The sequence below is a fragment of the Anguilla anguilla genome, chromosome 3 (genome assembly GCF_013347855.1).
Source record: "Anguilla anguilla isolate fAngAng1 chromosome 3, fAngAng1.pri, whole genome shotgun sequence".
NCBI lineage: Eukaryota > Metazoa > Chordata > Actinopteri > Anguilliformes > Anguillidae > Anguilla > Anguilla anguilla.
In genome coordinates this window covers 18,666,735-18,688,129 of record NC_049203.1, presented here as the reverse complement: position 1 = coordinate 18,688,129, position 21,395 = coordinate 18,666,735, and positions in this window count along the sequence as shown.

Below are 21,395 nucleotides of genomic sequence, written 5' to 3'. Positions count from 1 at the left end.
GATTGGTGTGTTAGATCCCCAGAATATTATATGAAGGAATGAAACAAAACATTTGAAATCCAAGAGTTTTCAGGTTCATGATTTCACAGATGGCATGTCCTCCCCCTTGTTGAGCTGTTCCTAGCATGACAGCAATGAACATGCATGCACACAAAGATGAAGGCAGAGCTGCTTGTTAGCATATCCAAACTATTTTTTCTTTGTTTATGCTCCAAAATATACTTATGTGAAGGTAAAATTCCAATTCTGCTTGTTTCTTCACAAAGGTTTATTACATGTATTGAAGTTCAGTCTGAAACACTAACTGAAGCATATGTGAGAATATATTACAGTAAGATAGATACCTTTCCAATTTCCTCACCAACTACCCATTCATTTATTAAAACAATAAGAAAATAATTGAAAAGGACAGAAACCACTCTAGGCATCCATTATAAAAATGTCCATATATAATATAACAATTATAAATTTACCCTTAACTTAACCTTGTGCGATATAGGGTGATTGGATTGCTCACGCAGTCCGGAAGGGACGCGGTGCAGCCGTTCTCTAAAATAAGGCCTCAGACTACTTCTCCTGACCGTGTGCCACGGTAGCGCTTTTCTTCTGCAATTTAACACGCTCAAACTTTCCATTACGGTGCCCTTAGGATGCTCGAGACATAGACACTGTTGTCCTTTTTCGGAGCAGCCTTTAATCTCCCCCGCAGTCACCTGCTCCCCTTCCGCAGAGCCGACTCTGACGACCCGTGGAAGCTTCCACGAACTCGGCGGTGCTTTCAGCTCATGGAGCTGTCACATCATTTCAAATGTATGACACTAAAGGTTCGCGCGCTGGCCTTCCTATCGATCTGATGGTAAACTCCCTGCCATCGAGGTCCATTAAAATTGCCTCTTTTTTTTTTCCCCTCCGCTTACAGTTCCGAGAGTTTAAACGTCTGCCGTTGAAGGAAAATCTGACTCTGTTATTTGGACGTTTCCTGTCACTTTTCCGCGTTTTCTCTATTTACAGTCCTTTCCAGTGCGCAGGGGCCGCGGTGATTATATTTCAGCGGCTGGAGGGTAAGACGATGCCATTTTTCTTGCTTCCGCTCAAGAACTTGTGTTTTAATGGCACTGCATGATTACTCTTTCTGATAAAAAATTCTGTTTCTGAAGACTGTATAATGCAGGGCTATATCATCACAGCTTTTCATGTTGCCAAGTGAAATAGCCCATTCCACTCCCATCACACACACGCACACACACACACACACATTTGTCCTGCTTCAGCAATATTATAATCAATAGCTATTCCATTAGAACCTCTTTTAGGACTAATGGAACAGGTATAGGCATCCTATAGCTGTTTTGTCCTATCAGTTCGCTCAAATGGATAATTTTACAGAGGCAATTCAGAAGAAGCACTTTACCGATGGGTGTACAAAGGCAGAGCCCTGCAGGAAAGGTACCTACCACCATCCGAAATGACGAAAGCAATGTGATCCTGCCTACATGTGTTTCACAACCCATGCCCTTTAAAGCCATACTGACCCCTGCAATGAACATAGAGAGGTAATCCAGTGAACTGCTATAATCCTGTTGTCCCCTTCAACAAGATGGGTATCCACCCGAATAAATCAATAGGAACTGTTAAAAGAGTCTACTCAGTGAATAAAACCTACCTCTGTTGTACCACTACTGATATTACCACTGACTACAACCGTGATTAATAATAATAATATCCATAAGTCAATAAATAACCAGGATAATTAGGAACGGCAAGGTTGAAGTGATGTTATTTAACATACCGAAGCTGCAGGTAAATGGATGGTCCACCCTCCGTCTTACATGACTGTATATCATTCCTTGCCAATCACTGCTGGGAATGTTGAATTTGGCAAGTGCTGTTCTCTTGGCAGATCAAATTCTGCCAAATAACAAATAAATAATCAACAGCATTTTTTTAATGCAATGTTTGGTCTCCAGCAGAGACGTGGGTTGTGGAGCCGAATTTCAGTATGATTATCTGTGATCCTTGGACAAAATAAGAACGTGCAGAAGTGTGTTGAATAAATTGTATTAAAATGGCCCTGCTCAAGGAGTTTCATTTAGAAAATCATCACTGCTTCACCAACAGTGCCCTACATTACACTGACAAATGCAATAACTGAAGAAGCACAGAGCCATATGGACTTTGCTTATGTTTTGTTTCATGAAGTCACCAGCTTGTTTAAAAAAAAATATATATATATATATTTTTTTTTTTTTTTTTTTTTTTTTGCCGAGCTTGTGAATTATCAAGATCCCCTGTGAACTCTGTTAGGCATTAATGATTTCTGAATTCTGCCAGACTGAACAAAGATACAGTATACTTTGCCATCTAAAAGTAACAATTTCCCCCAAAAAAATAAATAAATAAAACTCAGTTCAATATATGCTTGAAAAAAATTAAAATTAGAAAAGACACGTTGTAAAGAGTTAAGTAGGGGTCTTCTGAATGGTTTATCATAACATAATTCAAGTCTTTTTTGTTTGATTCATTGAACTGATTGATTCAGTCAATTAATCAATGTGAATTGAGACTTGTTTCAAATCGGGACCTTGCCATTGCTGACTGAGGCTGGCAGCCCTGTGGGGAGATGCACAGTTCACACAGTCATCATCCAGTGATGGGAGTCTTTCCACTGGGAGACAGAGCACCTGTGCACCGCAACTTGTGAACCCATGAAAAACCTTTAGTGACATAAAGTAAAGACAGAGGTCAGCTTAGACTTAGCAAGCACAACAGCAATTAGACCTAAGCTAGCGAGCAAGTCGTGAGCTGGTGAGTTTTTTGTGCCGACGAAGATGATCAGTGTTGCATTGCATCTTGCGTTGCTCAATCCACGTGCCCCGTAGCAATTGTTGGCATCCCCATCTCCATGGCACCCTCCAACTTGGTTGCCCAACAATGGGATGCCGGTGTTCTCAGCCGCAGCTACGAAAAGAAGCAGAACACGCAATAGCGCCAAAACAAAACACATGGCAGGGGAGCAAAAAAAGGAACACAGAGGCATGTTACAGATAATTGTAAGGGTAAGATTACAAATACTACAGGCATGACTAGTATTCCAGACTATGTGATGCATTACTGTACTGGGCATTAATTCTTTAGCTGGATGCACATTATACAGAAGCCAGAAGCTTACTATATGTGAAATCATCAACATTCCACTTTTCAAAGCCTTCCTTAAAATTAAGGTCTAATAAATGATTTAGTATATGCAGGTATGGGTGAATGTATCACAAATTTACTGCAATTTACATTGCAAAAACAGCATTGTTGCCCTCTCAACAAAAATCTAGTAGACTAACAAAAATGTTTATTATCAGATTGTGATCGCAGGATCTAGTGTTTATGAAGTACAGGCACCCTTGGTGGGACACCATTTCACGTGGAATACCATGCAATAAAAGTGTGTTACATTTGAGTTATTTTATGGCTAAAGTTTATTGCTTTTCCATAAACATATAATGCATACATAAATCTTTATGATTAAAAGTTTAATGCTCTTCTTGGACAAATCTTAATGCTGAAGACAACAGCTTTGCAGAATTAAAAAATACTGTAATATCCAAACTGTCACATATTTGACGATTATTTAGTACATAAAAATGCAAAAGGGAAAATTAATCTCCATAATCATGATTTATAATATGGAGCTCAGTAATCGTAATTTTAGTGTTTTTTTGCCAATTCCAGAACAATGAATGCAATAAAAGGCCAGACAAGGTAGTAATGAAATGTGTTTTGCTTGAATGGTTTTGGCACCCTGGTTTCCACTTCCTTTCTCTGCGTGATGACTCTGACAACTCATAAGCCTCGCATCATGTTAATTGTAAAACAAAACAAAGACAAAATAAAACATAACAAGCGGCAGTCCTGGACGGTCTGTGCTGATTCCACAAACTCCCACAGACTCCGACTGTCTTTCTACTGAGAAACGTTGCATATTTACTTGAGGTAGTTCCTTCATATCTTTATTTTAATGCATTTTAAAGGCATATGACCTATGATGTTAGAGAGAGAGAGAGAGAGAGAGAGAGAGACAGACCCAATTCCCTGAGAAGGAGAAAAAAGTGGAGATGCAGTAGAATGAGGTGTGGGCAGCATTAAGATGATAGGGATTTCAGTGGTGTACTCTGTACCCACTTAGATCATCCACCCCCTCTCTTTATCTCAGTACTTAACTACAAAACATGGTTCTCCTCCTCAGTGCAAACTCAAAGAAATGACACTGTAAAAAAAATCAGTAAGAAACACAGTCAAATGCATAACAAATATGCTTAAATGTTTTGTTCTGCCCACAATCCTGAATCCTTTTTCACAAACCCATTTAAAATCCAACTATCTTAAAAAAATAAAATTAAAATAAAAACTAAGTATGAGAATAAAAGAAAACCCAGTTTATTCAAAGTTATTTCTAAAACTACTATTTTTATTTAGGATAAGCAGATATGCAAATACTAGGGGTTACTGTTTACTCTTCTTATGGATATGCAAGACTTTAATCATTGTCACTTGTCTATCATATGCCCTTCATACCATTTGCAGATAGGAGGTCATGTGCTCTTTTAAAGTCTAGATCACTTGGAAAAGCTGCAGTTTAATAAACTTCTGCTACATGGAATGAAATGCTTAATCTGTCATATGTATACTGTACATGTGCATGTGTCAGAAGCAATGGGAGATGGACTTTGTAAAGATTTTGAAATGTATCTGATCCTCACTAGAGGTTTGGGTTTTGGAATGGTCAGAACATACTAAGAAGCCATAAAGCCATTTGTTTTTGTGAAAAAAACAGCAATTGGTCCTCAGCATTCAGTCTTGACACTTAGTTCTAACTATGACTTTCAACTTCAGTTCATGGAGCTATGTGTAACTTTATATCTTATTTTGTTCTTGCAGTTTTTCTTTTGTAAAAAAAGGTAATACATCTCAGCCGTGTTAATAAATATGACTGAAGTATGTAGTTTAGTTGCAAATTAAGTTGATATGGGATTCCGTTCGCTACGAAAAATGGGTATTTTATAAAGAATTGTTCTTGGCATGACCACTCTAAAATTCAATTATATTTGTATTATTACCCACCCTTAAGGGTGGTGTTTTAAGGACAATATAGCTCCATGTGGAAATTACACAATTTGTTATGTTAGCTGGCAACATCTCTGAAACATTTTTTGAGGAATGTAATAAGAGAAGTGTTCTTTAGTTCTTGCAGCTCCCTGACCTATTTGTGCATGGCTGCTAGTATAAATATTGCATTTTTCCCTCAGCGCTGAGCTCATTCCCAGATGGTGCCCAAAATCTGTCAATTTTATTCATGAAGAAAAAAAATGTGCAATGTTGTGCCTTATAACAGATTGAATGCAATACAGTTAAAGAGTTGTGGACTCAAAAGAGCCCACCATTATCAAATTTCACATATAATAAGCACAAAATAAGATACATTCCTGCTTATGAGCCGTGAGCCGTATTTAGTCAAACTGCCTCGTAGTTGAAAAGGTCAGAACATTAATAATAAAGCTGGGTAGGGCGAGCCATCCGTCGAAAGAGAGGTCTTGCGCAGCACTGTGCTGGCGCTGAACCGCACCTGTGATTTAACGAACATAACGCTTCCTCCTCCCATGCTCGTTACCCTAACAAGAGACAGCAGAGAGGGCAGGAAGCGCGTGAAAATGTCTGTTTACTCAGACGCAAACAGGTAAGTAAATATCATTTCCAGTTGTAGAGTGAGACACTTTCAGAAATAAAAAAAGACATTTAATAACATAAGAGGTACTCATTACTTAAGTACTACAAATACCTAGCCTATACGTAGTCTATAAGTGTTTAAGCAGTCTTTTTAAAAGGGCTTTAATCATATTTATTTTTTAAAATTTGCTTCAAAATTGTACCTACCCAAACATTTTACTTTCCTCAGAAGCTCCAAAGCTCATGAGGAACTGAAACAGCCAGGTCTGGGAAATCCATTTGTGCTTGTCCACTGATGAGGTGGCCAGCAAAAGCTGGATTAATGACTTATTAAAGATGTCTGTCTGTGTTTAGGGTTTCTGCTGTCCATGGTCCCGAAACACTCCTAACCTCCTCTGCCTCCAGAAATTATATTTGTGGAAATAGTGTCACACAGACACAACCCTTGTGTGAAAAACATGTTTGGTTGTGCATCCTGCAATTGGTTACTTTGAACAGATGTTGCTGGCTGAAGTGCTAATCAGTGGATGTTGCTATTGATAAAAGTAGATACTGGTTAATTGGGAGAATTCATAGTTTGGGGGCAGGAGGATTTCTGATGCAATCAGCAGAAGCAGAAGAATTTGTGGTGCCGCTCCAGCATGAGGTCTACCCAGCCACCCTTTAACTTGGACAATGATATCCCGCGATGAGTGAGTTGTAATGTTTTCCCTAAATTGTGGTATTGAAATTTACAGTGTATATTTACCTTCCACTTTTCTAGATATTTTGCGGAAGTTATTATTCAGAGAGACTCACACAGCTTGCATTCCTTTACATACAGTCCATTAATACTGCTGGATATTTACTTAGGAAATTTAGATTAAGTACTTTGCTCAAGGGTATGAAGTCAATACCAGCTGGGAATTGGACCTACAACCTCAGAGTTGCCTGCCTGGTTCCCTAACCGTTATGCTACACTGCCACACCAGCAGTTAGGCCTAAGTGCTGGAATTTTCCATGGTGCCATGCATTCGATTCTAACCACTGATGCATCGGAGGCTATAAATGACAGCCTTGGAAATCGGGTAAAAACCAATCATTTTCTGTCACTGAGACTGCACAAGCCACATACACTCAGTCACACACAAACACAAATCTCTCTTTACAGGTTGAGTGGACATTGTTCTGGGACTTGGGCAGGTGTTTTACAGTATTCCATCTCAAAAATTGCTCCCTAGAAAAGTAAATGTAGTGCTTTTACTAAATATTAAAGTTCAGGCATAAAGCTTACGTATGGTTTATGTCCTGGTGATGTTTTTTCCACACTCTGCAGCCTCAGTTGTGAAACCTCTTTGCTAATCTTCATGTGACTGTTCTTCTTTTTTTAAGATCCAACATCTCTCACAGGGTGAATGCTGGTAAATGACCAGAAGGTCAAAGATAATTGCTTCTGCTCTCATTAGCAAATACAGTATGCATGTTATTAATATGCCAGAAATGTTACACACATATATTTCTGGAGTGCAGAACTCTTGTCATAACAAAACACATCTGATTTACATTTTGAAGTACATTGGCTGTGATTTCCAGCTTTGAGATTTATTGAGTTTGATATTGTAATCCGCATGTCTTATTACATTACATTACAGACATTTAGCAGACGCTCCAGAGCGACTTACACAACTTTTTTACATAGCATTTTACATTGTATCCATTTATACAGCTGGATATAATACACTGAAGCAATTTTGGTTAAGTACCTTGCTCAAGGGTACAACGGCAGTGTCCTACCCAGGAATTGAACCTGCGACCTTTCGGTTACAAGTCCAGTTCCTTACCCACTGTGCTACACTTACAAATCACGCTGTTGCACTGTTTATAAGGTTAGTGCAGTGTTTGTGTAATAATGGATTTCTGTGAAGCCATTTTGAGGTATTTGACCATAAGATTAGCAAGATATTGGAATATGTGAACAAGCATGTCATAGTTTAATGTATTAAGAAAGCTTTATATGAGTTAATATCCAAAAAGTTACAGCAACTGTATTTATTCCCCTTGTCACAAATGTCACAGCAGTAACTAGCAGTACCCCTTAAAAAAGGGGAAGTTGTTTCAATAAACATGCTGTATTAATGTAAGAGATTCTCGGGAACTTAATATTTTTCCTGTGGACTGTGTCAAAACCTTGTAAATCCATTGATTTTTGCTAAAAGGTCTATGTACAATGGTTTGACATACCAAACGTGGACAGAGTAGACAGCCAACAGAAGGTTGAATGATGGGTGACTGACACAAGCCAGTGGCAAGGACAGGTTCAATTTACTCAAAGCCGCTTGGCTTTTTCCTGACGATTCTGTGTGGTGTTCATTACGCCTTTGCCCATAAACTCTATCACCTCCTCCAGTCAATCAAGCCTACCCTGAAATGTCAGCTGCATAACGAGGTGTGCTGCATTAGCATTTAATAGCTGGTACCTATAAGTGCCTGCCGGTCATATATCCAGGTTCCATGGAGAGCAGTGGCGAGGCAGTAGCCAGAGCCTTATCTTCAACTGCCAGTTTCAGGTTTTCTTCTCATGTTTTATTGTTCATTTATTAATTTTGTCAAATTCATGGCCTGTATTGTGCCAGAGGTATCAACGGACAATGCTTATGATTTAATACATGCTCCGTATTGAAAAAAAGCAATTAACACAAGAAATGCAAACGGGAGGGCAGCAGCAAACCAGTGTAAAATCATGAGAAGTTATTTTCTCTAGTACTGTCTGTGTTTTTTCTCTGAACTGTGAATATTCCTGTTTGCGGGGCTAGCTGTAAGAATGGAGCCAAATGTTTAATTTCTACTAGGCTGCTGAACATACCAGCTAACCTGCCTTGCCATAAAAACTCCCATTAAAGCTTTCAGCCAGAACAATAAACTGTCAAGGGATGTATTAGCAATAAGGAAAATATGGGGATGGTAATGACCATGCAACAAAGTGTTTGTTTTAAAGCCTGTAGTGTGCATATCTCGGCTCAGACAATATATGTAAACTTCATAAATATTAAATGTACCCCTCAATAATGCAGCACGCATTTTGAATATGGTGCTCCTTACAAGTGCAATTCATAAACATGTTTTCATTTTATAATTTTGGAATGCTATAATGCAATAAACAGAATATAAAGACATTCAAACACTGTTTGTATTTTGTTTTTGTATTTTGCTGAATTTAATGCAAGGCTTGTTTTGTAATATTCTGACTGTTTGGAATGCAAGAAAAAGCTATAAATTCACTGATGGTCATTCATGTAAAATGTACCATTTTTGTTGCCAGCTATGGTGTATGCTGTACATGTGTAACTGAAAGTCTTTGCTTTCTTATGAGAAGATTCTCATAAAATTAAAAAAGAGATGAATGTCTCCATCTATCCCTTATTTCATCAACAGCTGTTTAGTGCGATTAAAAATTTTTTTTTTTTTTAAACTTTTGTTTCCTTTTCTTTTCTTTCAAATTTCATGGACTGCTTTCAGTTTCTGAAATAGAATGGTCTGTTAGGCAGCTGCACTTAATGCCACCAAAATCACACATAAACGTGGTCTGTCCTCATCCCCAGGGATGAAATAAATCTTAATAACCAGCCCTCTGTTTAGCTGGTGAGGACTGTTAGCCACATACTGAAATGAACTTCATAACTCAAATGCTCAAATGAAGACAGCATAATTAATGAGAGCTTGGAAATGAAATGCTAGATGATCAAATAAAAAGGCTGGAAAAAACCAAATCGTTCTGAGGCATAATGTCTTTTTAAGAGCAAGTAAGAGATTTGGAGGCGGAACAATATTCATCTAATTTAAAACGATGAATTTGTGGTCAGTCGGTTTTCTTCGGTTGAAATTCCTCCCAACTGACTGCTACCTGTTCCACTCTTACAGAGTATTATGAATGAGACTGAATGAGAAAGGCCATGTAACAGACTATTTTATTTTGACAAACAAACCGTGATATCGCAAAGAAATTGATAAGCTTCTCAGCTAGGTAGTTAGCCGGCCATCTCAATGCAAATGTAAGCAATGCAAACGATAATGACAGAATTCCATAGTAGCACTGGACGATGGGTGTCCACGTCCACAGTCACAATTTCCCTTCCAAACTGTGCCAGTGGTGCCTGTCCTTTCTGATGGTCAGAGAAGTTGGGCATGCTGAGCTGAGCCAGTGCTTTGGAACAATTGAAAATTGTACCTGACTGAAAAGAGCAAATAATTACACCTTGCAAAAACATCAGGTCAGACTCCTGCTCCAAACCTGCAGGTTACTGCAGTTTCTTTCCTGTTGAAAGTCCATTATCGAAGTGCATTGGCTTCTCTTACCTCAGCTGTATATTGTGCAGTTTACTTGTCTGTCAGATGTATTTTTATTTTTCCTGTTTAATTGTGTTCTTTTTGTGACAGAGGCAGCTGGAATTCTTCTGGAATTCTACTGGAGTTCAAATTTCGCACCTTGAAATGATCTGCACCTCTATATACAGCACATGTCCCCATTCAGAATGATTTCACTGTTAGACATGGCATTTGCTGTGTTAATAAATGGAATTATTGAACAGGTTCTGCAAATTGTATGGAGAGGTAATGTCACATCCAGTGGGGGGGCGAACTAAAAATGCTAATCATTAAACTGAAAGTTCAAAAAGCACAAAGGACAATTCAAAAACAAAGAAATGCAACAAAATGAAAGGGCATCTTTTTTACTTCCCCTACAAATGCACCCAGGGCAGGTGTTATCTTAACTGTATATAGCGAGTTCCCACCCTCAGAAATGCTGAAAGCCTACAACTAGTACTCATTCTCTCAGGATCTGTACCTTTCCCACAAAAGCCTATGTGCAGAAAAGAGGCTCTGATAGTAGGAGATCAGTCAGTAAGTGCACTTCAGAGACACATAGCTATTCCCATCTAATGGAGATTGGAAATCTTTTTTTTTTTATTTCTTTTTTTTTAGTTTTGAACCAGTGCTTCAACTTCACCTTCACTTTTTGATGGAGAATATAGGAGCGGAATGTAAATATACTCTAAAAATGGCAGGATGCATATAGCAAATCACCCATTCTAACTTCCTGTCAATCAAGCTATGCACCACCCCAAAGAAATAAAATATAAAATTTGGGTGGTCAAGTGGTCTTGATATAGGAAGTGTGATGAGATGCTTCTGTACTGTTCGCAGGTCTTTCCTTGTCAAAGCCATTATCCCATATTTATTTGGCACCAGCCTTTGTGAGCGGTTCTGCAGTAGCTCTACAGTGGCAAAGAAGCATTGTATTATTGGAGTTTTCTGCTGCTTCGCGATGGGAGCACAGCAATGCATTTTTCTTCAATTCATTTATTTTCAGCGCTTAAAAAAAGTGCCCTCTCTTAATAATCCCTTATGTAGGCTCATCAAATGCTGGCTTATCAAACTAGCCTATGCTTATTTATAAGTCACAGCCTCACTGGTGGGCTTATGAATAATGAGCCTCCCCTGGCATACATTCACTTGCCTTATGAAGACAAATACGGGTTAAATAATTAAGGCCTCCCATGCATTACGACCTCGTAGACCCATTTTTAAGACTGGGCATAACTTATCAATGGATAAGCCAGAGATATATGTGCTCTGAGTTGCCGGGGCTAAAGGGTAAAGAAAAATATTTTGATACTTGTGCTTAAGTGAAGATTAATGGAGACATTATATTCAATTATATATATGGACCACAAGGCCAGATGGCTCAGAGATTCGCCTTTAATGACTCAACCTGTCTGGCTGGCATAACTTTCTGATGAGGAATGGCGCTTAATGGTCAGGAATGCACTCTCTCTCTCCCGGCAGTGACCGGCACCACGCTTTTCTCTCCGAAGCACAGCTTTAATTTTTAAAGACATTTTCCCTGGTGTGTGCTGACTACATTAACCGCCTGCCCTCCAGACCTCGAACATGAAACTGTGCCGTTATCTCTGGGTTTTCAAGATAGATTTGTGCTTTCTTACCTGAAATTGTCAGTGTGCGCACCATGCAATCCAAAGATGGAGAAGGGTAGATATAGTCTCTCCTCAGTGGTTCACAAATAATAATAATAACATTATTATTATTATGATTATTATTATGATTATTATTATGATTATTATTATTATTATTATTATTATTATTATTATATAATCATAATCGTAATAATATGTTTTGTTTTTATTACTTTACTTAGAGCAAAAATGAAACCGTATCACAGTAATACAAATACTTGATTCGGAATTTTCATTGGAGGCTTAAATCCATTCTTCCAGGTGTCCCACAGTGCCTTGCCCTCAATCATTGTCTGCCAGGGTTTGTTTACTGATGTAGGGATATGGAGTTCAAATACTTTCAAGCACCCAGTCATTTACCATGGATCCCCAATTGACACTAGGCTTCTCGTATTCTCCCTGCTCATTCACTCTGTAATGAGTACTGTCCAACAGGAATAGAAAACCTCCTGGATGCTACTGACTTAATTCCCAGTTATCAAACTTTGAATGTGATTAGAAAGTGATATCCCAAGTTAAACCAAAATTTACTGGTAGGAAGCTTAATAACAGCTCACTCAAGGGATGCACAAGCACTCTCACAGCAGATGTTATTCCCTTCTCTCTGGGTTTTCTGGGGGCGAGGTAACTGGTGGCATGGTGGTGGGCAGATATATCAGCAGCTGTTGTGGGGGTTGGTTTTGCTCCGGACAAACACGAACAGCCCAGGGCTGCTTATCTGTGATTGCTGAACATCTTCCTCTAGAGGAATTATGGGAATCGGGGTGCTGTAGGGGGGAATCATCATCTGGTATGGCCACAGAAACAGCTGGATTATATAGCACTCCTACTGTTTTACCATCTGAAGGAGATAATACCCAGGCCAGCTAATGTTTCCATTTTTTGCTATAATGGGTGGCCTTAATTTCACTTTTTTTTATTTTAAATTTCCATCAAATTTATTTATTGATTTTGCCGTGACATTTGCTAAAGTATTTATTCCCCCTTTAGAGTTGTCTGCCCTAGAATTGTATCAATATTAACAATTATAGAAATTTAGGTGGAAAACTAAGCAATACCTTTAATGTTAGTTTAACAGTGATTCTGAGTTGCACCCTCTGAGCTGGTCATGATGAAGCCGTTAGCTAAAGGACATTAGCCTCGACTCTTCAGAAAGCCCAGAAAGCATCATAATCACAGCTGTTCTACCCCTTACCAAAAAGCACAATCAACATGCGTTTGATCACTGAAGCAGAGTGATAGGGTGATTCTGAACATTCCCCACCCCCCGTCAGGCTCAAGCCGCTGAAACAGGCATATTCTGATTGGCTCTATATTTCCTCCTATAGTGCAGGCAGGCCCCAGTGAACCTTCCTCTGCAGCCACTGGGAACAAATGGCACATTAAGGCTATAAAGCATACAATCACTTACCCAGCTCTCTCTGCCTTCTCTTCACTCCATTGGAGCCCATTACTAAAAACACCCTCCCTGCACAAAGCCTGCACATAAGCATGCGACACTGTCATTATTACCTTGAAGAAAATCTGTTTCGGGGTGGGGTGGGGGGGGGGGATTGGCTCAGGAAATCTGGATGATGACTCACGGATCAAGTTATGGTGTTAAAAAATATATAATTAATAAAAAATGAGATATAGCTGCAAGCAGCAATTAATGCTGAGGTCCCAGCAAATATTCAATCATTTGCGACTGCAACATTTTTATGTTTTCAAACTTGGTACACATCTTTTTCATAATCTAGTCCTTGGGCATACCATGTTTGAGGAAGATCAGTATAACAATGGCAGATATGACTTAATTTTCATATTTAGTCACACATTATGAAAATGAATTTGCCTGTAGGGATCGTGATTTTTTACATAAAAACTTTTACTTCATAATACAGTTACGAAAAGTGTACAAACATAACACACACCAAGTTGCATGTCAATTGGGCTTGCAGTCTATTGTAAGATTTTTTTTTTTTCAAAGTACCACAAAATCCTATATGGAAGATCCAGTTGATAAACTTTATATCTGTGGACTGATGTATTAAGTGATCGATTTTATTTGACACTGACAAAAAGTCATTAAAAAAAAAAAAATGCTGAAAAGGCAGAGAAGAGTGATGCCCATCACTTTCAAATGCTCTGTCAGGATAACACAATAAACCCCAAAGGCTTATTTCCATCGTTGTCCTGCAGGGAGGGAAAGCTGGGGAAAGGGAAGGAGGATGAGAGGCAGCAATTCAGCAGATTAAATTTGCATACATCCCTGTGGGGATATCTATGTACCACATTTTGTGACTCGGACAAACAAATCACCATGCCATATGTATTCAAGGTTTGCAATTTCACATTACCATTGTTGCACCTTACTAGGAACCAAATTGCACTACATGTGCCTTGGGAGTACACCTTTATGCAAGTGTATGGTTTAATGAGAATAAAATGTATGAAAGTCAATTTTATTTATTTTTCTATTTATTTACTTATTTCTGAGGCCAACAAAAATAATCTAGTTGTTATAATAATAAGGCTATAAATAAATTTGTGTTTGATCAAATGAAAGCTGTTGAACTGGCTATACATTGAAAAAGCAAATTGAAAAAGATTAATGCCATACATGCTTTCTGTTCTTTTTGGTTTCTGGTCAGAATTTGTAGAGGCAATCAATATTTATCCATTCCTATATAAGATTTTAATTTTCCAATTATGTGTCTGTCATGCATAGAAATCAGACCAAAACCTTGTTAAGTATGGTTGGGGCTTTATTGAACAAATAATGGATCTGTAAACATGGACAGCCTACTTAATTAAGTGTTTTATAAAGGGGATAGTTTTCTTCAGTTTGAATTGCACAATTGCTGTTAACCAGAAAATTATGGTTCTGTTTTCTCATGAATAAATTGGACATGGGTTTGGATTAAAATCCTGGACACTAATTAATGAAGGTATTTTCAATGTCCCCAAATTATGTGGTTTAAATGAACAAAGCAATATGCTTCTGTTTAACCAGAAATCTCTTTGTGACTTTAAAGTGGGTTTACAGGTCTATGAAGACCCACTGAAGTAGTAATTGGTTCTTGAGCAAGTAATTTTGTCTTTTGATAATACACCCGAAGGTTTAATCACATATGATTCAAGAAATAATGTAACTGTTAAAAAATAAATTCCTATTTCAGAATTCAAAATATCAGTCTGTAGCAGTCTGTAAAATATTCACCTGAAATGATCTTTCCCATTTACGAGATTTGCTAAGAATTTGCAGACAAAAACTAAAACACGTGCATGTAATATGCAACCTAACACTGCATTCAGTATGCATGGAATGTATTGGTTTGCACAATCATTGCAAATGTGTTTTGCAGTTCAGATGCGCAACCACGCAAGAGGAAAGGAAAGGGAAGCATTCAATTCAGTCTTTCAGATTCATTCAGTCACACACACCACAACAGCAAGCAATGGTAAAATAATGTTCTACCACGTGTATATTTGACTTACAACCCAAATCGCAATAAATGATTAGCCATCATATTTTTATTTTTTGGTGGAAAACCTAAAAACCACCAGGGTTAAGAGTTCAAGCTTTGTCTGAATATAGAGTAAGGCACTTAAAACCCAGCAAGCTTCCTATCCTAAGGAGTGAGCATGTGCAAGTGTCATTGTCTTTGATCAGAAAGGTTAGGAGCATAGCTTCTAATAAAATTAAAAAAAATGTCAAAATCTGATACCCTTTTCAGCTGTATCAGTAATCAATGAACAGTAATTACTTAGCTTATGTGTTAGTAACAACCTTCCCTAGTGCAGCATCTGCATATCTAAACAAGTGATATTAGCTGTTTTTGACTCTTACACTTGATTTGTATCTGCGGCCTGCTTCTAGTTTCTCCTTGTTCAAGGTACAGAGATATTCCACCGCAGACCACAAACTTTTTTTTCTTTTCCCCCATAGCTCTGTTGGGACCTGCCATCTTTCAGGCCAAAGCAGGGGGATGGGGCCACAGTTATAATGAAACCTGAACCACCATCTTCCATATTATCAGCCTAGGCAATATGTGACAGTAACACCCCATGCCCCCACCCCCCACCACCGCTAGTCATCATTGCTAGGATCAAGAGGGTATCTGCAAAGGGACCTCTCCCAAGATCCTCACTACAGGTCAGAGTAGCTCTGACCCCAACAGCCATTTTATGGTGGCTTTGAGAATTTTGTACTGAGCTGACTCTAACAGCCTAACATGCCACACATAGTCTCTAGTACCCCACGGTTCTACTACCAACACTGTTCTGGGTGCCAGGGAATTAATCCTGCATCTCTCTGACCCAGCACATTTACACTCGTCTTTTATTGTCTTTAAATAATTTAAATCACAAATGCAAACAAATTACTCCATAAAAATAACCTGACATGTTTTTAATGAACCCTGCCCTGCTGTGTATGAAAGTGTCTTGGTGGCGTGCATTTTATAATAAGCAGTGCTAACAAATGTGGCTTTAAAGGTACTTATACTCAGAAGGAGCAGCAGATTTGCATATTCTGTTTGAGATGTTGAGTGTTTTTTAGAGCACTCCAGTCCCTCATGCCTCCATAATACACTATGTCCATAAGCTTTGACCTTTCCAGTAGTGCCACTGTTGTGTGTGTTCTTACAGAGCACAGAAAGTAGTGCAAATGGCTATTAGCCACTGTGGACAACAGCACAAATAAACTCTTGAGAAATTACATTTTGATATGCCGATTTGTTTGTAATTAATTCACATCTACATTTTTGTAACCTAGCAGTTGATTTCAATATTACTTCTTTAAACTCTAAATGCCATAATATAGTTTTTTTTTTTTTCGTTTTTTTTTTCCCCCTACAACATCGCTTTAAATTAAACTAACAACACAGGTTCACTTCGGGCCAGATATTGTGTTCAATGAAGTATGAAATTAGGTGGAGTCAATACTGTGGGGAAGGTGACAATCAGCAAAATGCCCCCTTTAAAAACTCTGGACTGAGAAAGCTTACAGTTAATGGAGTATGGAGCAATAACTCATGAGATAATAAATATGAACTATAATCACTATGTGCCGTGATTGGGTGTCATTCTGTTGCTTTGTCACGTACATCTGACAGAGTTCTCCTAATTGAGAAATCCAAAATCCCTCTGACGTGAGGAGACAGACAAGTATTCTTGATTTCTAACAGGCTCCCTTTTAACATCACAGTTTGCAGTGTATAATATCTAAAACATGGAAAATGGTCACAAAATACTACAGATTAACATTGAAAGATAGCATTAATTTACCCTTGATACTAATGTGCAAAAGAACATGAAAAAGCATGCTTAGCAACATCGCCTCTCAGTTAGCAGTACGTTTTATAGTGAACACAACTGAAAAAAAATGTGTTTGCATTAAAAAAAAATAATAATAATAACTGTTGAATTTTCTTGTAAGGTAAAAGACAAAAGAGCTTGGCCTTTGCTCTGTGATTGATGAATATGAGCTGAAGTGAGTGAGTCCAATTAATAGTTTCTGACTCAATTAGCAATGTGGTTCCTGCTATTAGCATAATAGGAACCTTCCAAAACATTCAGTGCAAGAGATTGAATTCCTCCCCCACAATGCCCCCCTCCTACAACCAAGCTAATTAATTTAAATATAGATTTCCTAATCTTGAGAAGAAGGCGGTGGGTTCTCTATGCTGTTCCAGAAAGAAACTGCTCAGCAGTATCAAGGAAAATGGTCGCTATAAGTCTGATAACATGGAACAACATAGAGATGTAACATTAATGAATTCCATTAACAGCTCGTCATACTCATTTAGAAAAGCTTTCTTAGCAACATTACTCCTCAGTCAGCTGCAAGTTTTGTAGCAGTCACCAAAACAATGTGAAAAAAAACATTTACATTTTCTTGGAAGTTATAGAGAAAGGTTGATTTGGATATGACCCTGTGTGTGTGTGACTGATGAATATGGGATGAAATTAGTGGGTCTGATTAATACTAATTAATAATTTTGACTCAATTAGCAATGTCTTTTATGTCGTTAAAACAACAATAGTTATTATTTGAGAGGAAATGGTGTGTGTGTGTATGTGTGTGTGTGTGTTGTGTTGTGTTGTGTGCATGCATGCATGCATGAGTGGCTGTCAGGCATGAAAGTGTGCATACAAAGTAGTAACAAAAGAGCTGAGTACTAATTTCTCTCTGAACACAGGAACCCAAAGTTGTCTAGTCAATGGGGTACTTATGATAAGCAGTTACATAGAGAGATACTTAAGATTTCTGAGAAACCCAGATTTGTTGAGACTAAATGCAGCTGTCGGGCTGGACTGATGGCCATAATTGTATCTGCCATGGTTTGAATCTACGGGCAGAACCATGTGATTGAGTGAGGGCCTATTTTAATGTCACCGGATTCAGCCCGCAATGGGAGTAGGGCAAAGAACCTGCCCCCTTCCCATTAAATTTTAGGACCTGGGGGGAGTCGCATGGAGAGACCTGGGGAATATCAACAGACAAGATATTTGAGAATCCAAGGTGACTCTTTCCCCGTCTTTCATTTTCCACTCCAAAAGGTACATTTTCTTCAAGCATCAAGGAGTACACATTGCTGTTATCAGAAATGTATAGTCTCATGTTTCTTATATAACTGTATTCAGACCTTAGTGTGTGGGTGGTGTTGTCTATCCTGGATTTGTTTTACATCATGATTTGTGGTTTCGTGGTGAGAGCGTATAAGAACAAATCATTCCTGGATTTGTATTATTAAGTGTTAAAAAATTAACTGCTGTATACGTGTGTGTGCGTGTGTTTGAGAGTGAGAGAGAGAGAGAGATAATAATAATAATAACAACAACAATAATTTCAAATATCCTTATTTGAAGTTTTACTTTTTCAACAGCATAAAAGCTATGTAAAATTAGTCTGATGTTATTTCCTGAGGTCATGCCATTTCAAGCAGCCAAATTCATAATGATTAAATCATAGTTATAGTTTGAGGGAATTAATTTGAAGAAAGCTATTTCCAAAGCTGACACATTAATTTGACACTTTCATGGTCTTGTCAGTGGACTGATTACTGTGAATTTAGGATGGGTCTGAAAAGAAAAATAAGCAATAAACGTATTTGTCTCATACTGGCTATTTAATAAACTAGTGTGAAAGTGGGTTAGAAATTATAACTAATCCCACATCACTGCCTCTGCATAGTTATGCAATCAAGGGAAAATAAAATGAGCAGAGCAATACTAGTTTGTTAAATATTTAATGATCAGTACTGTACACTGGACCGATTTAAATGCTGAGCAAAAGCAACACATTTCACACGAGCCTTTGGATAGCACAGTGATGGGCATGGATGGGTAATTGCTTAATTGAGTGTGATGAGACTAGATTAGCTCATTGACTGCCAGTATTGGATCTCCTGAGTGAAATTAGACAGTATGCTTCACAGGACAGAAAGAGAAAACTTTGCTCAGGAAAGAGTGACATTTAATTGGCTGTTCGGTATGGAGGTGCCAGCCTCCAGCCTTCAGTGTCAGACAGGTAATATGATTAATGACATTAATGATTTGAGTTTGGCTTGACATTATTCAGGCATTCTGATATATCACCTCTTTAAGATGTATTCAAGATATACTGTATAGCACATTTTTATGATGTATCTGAAAACATCCCAGTTAAAAATGGCTCTTACCCACTACTAAAAACCACTATGCACGCTGGTTATTAGTAACCACGAGGTTCAGGTTAAGTGTTTAATTAATAACTGAACATAGCTGTTAGATATTGTATCAAAGCACTTCTGCAGAAGCACTGAATTACTATTGTATAGATACAAGATACAATGTAAGTCCTGCGGAAATTGCCTTTAGTTTCAGGCTGACTAAAACCATTTTCTTTTACGAGATTGTGATGGCATACTGTAGCACAGTGGTGCATGTGAGTTTTTTACCAGTACGCTTACACTTGCAATAGGAATTTGAGGTGGAGATTCATGCTAAAAATGTGCATGGATAGAACAGAAATCCTTTTATCTATGTCCTTTTATCTGGTTTCCTCATCACGTGGTCAGAAACCAGGTGATATGGAGCAGAGAAATGATGTAGAGTCTGATTATGTTTATACCCTCATGTGACTCTGCCACTCTCTGTTCCCCAATGCTGCTCTCATTACTGGAGCATACAAACACAGTTTCCATCTATGTATTTACTCCTGCATAATATATAGATACTATATGTCTGCAGTAATGTTTTTTTTTAGGTTCCCAATGGTTCCAAATGTAGATTTCAGATATTACAGATTTATTGGACAATAAGTTTAAATGTTTAGTCACGTTTTATTTGATTTATGTTTCCATTATCTCCAGAAAATACAAGTAGTGAAACTAGGTGTTCTCGTTTTTTCTTGTATACTAATGATCCAAGATCATAAGTCCTGCTCATTAACATTTCTATGTTGACATGTTGAGAGAAATCCTCTACCTGAACACCAACTATGTTGCTCATTCAGCTGGCCTATCATAAATCAAAGCTTAGATTCAAACAACATTTGTCTTACTGTGAAGTAAATACATGTTTATAGTAAAGTACTGGTTTGTTCCTAATTGTGGTTGTAAATGTCAAAAAAGTGCTGCATATATAGTATTTTATTTTTATTATTTTTTATTTGTATTTTTTATATTTTAGCCTCGATTTGTCCCAACCCGAACTCAAGCAAACTTGATGATCTCGCGTTGCAACCCTTCCTGCCAACTTCAGGAGGACAGGGCAGGCAAACGACTCCTGATTCACATGATGCCTATTCTCACTTCTGTTTTCAAACTGTAAACGTACCACCAATTACATACTGCCAATGTCGTCACAGCATATTCTTGCTTTGTGTCTCCAGAGGGGACTGGTTTGACCAGAAATGGCCGCTGGAGACTGATTAGATCGACAAAACTAGCCAGCTTACCTCTATAATTCCCCGGCAAGGCTGGGCCAATTGCTGCCTCACAGATTAGGACCTCCAGGATTACCAATGGTGTGACATGCTGAAAAAATTATGGTCATATACTACGTATGTTTCATTAGTATTGAAAATATTAACCTTACAGTTCATACTTTCTTTGGCAATGACAGCATGATCTATGTACACAGAATAAGGCTTTGTTGACGGACACCATAAAAAGCCAACGCATCATATATAAAGGGCTATTTTTAGGGTAGCGATTGTAACTTTTACACCTGTTCAGTTTTTCCCTTGTTGAACATATAGCAGTACTGAAATTACGTAATTTATCACTGATTATCCATTGAAAAACAAATTATATTCCCTAGGTTCTTATCTAACTCTGTTTGTTTAGTTCTGGCTTAGCACGATAGGAAAAACAAGCAGCTTTGGAGTTTAGAATCAGATCCATAAGCAGGTTTATCATATGTAGTGATTCTTGATTGAAGATAAGGAACGGTGAGGCAATTTAATCAGAAAACTCATTACGTATCTCGCACACAGAGACCGTTCAGATTAAAGGATGGCATCCCCATTCAGATGTTTCCTCAGTTTTTGAATAGGTTGATATTAATGATAAACACTATTCCCCCAGAGTCTCGGAAGAGGGACTCTTAGCTTGCATAGTTGTACATTTTTGTAACTTCAAAACGGCAAGGAAGTTCTAAAAGAGATGTGAAAATAAGATTAATCTTTAGATAAGGGGC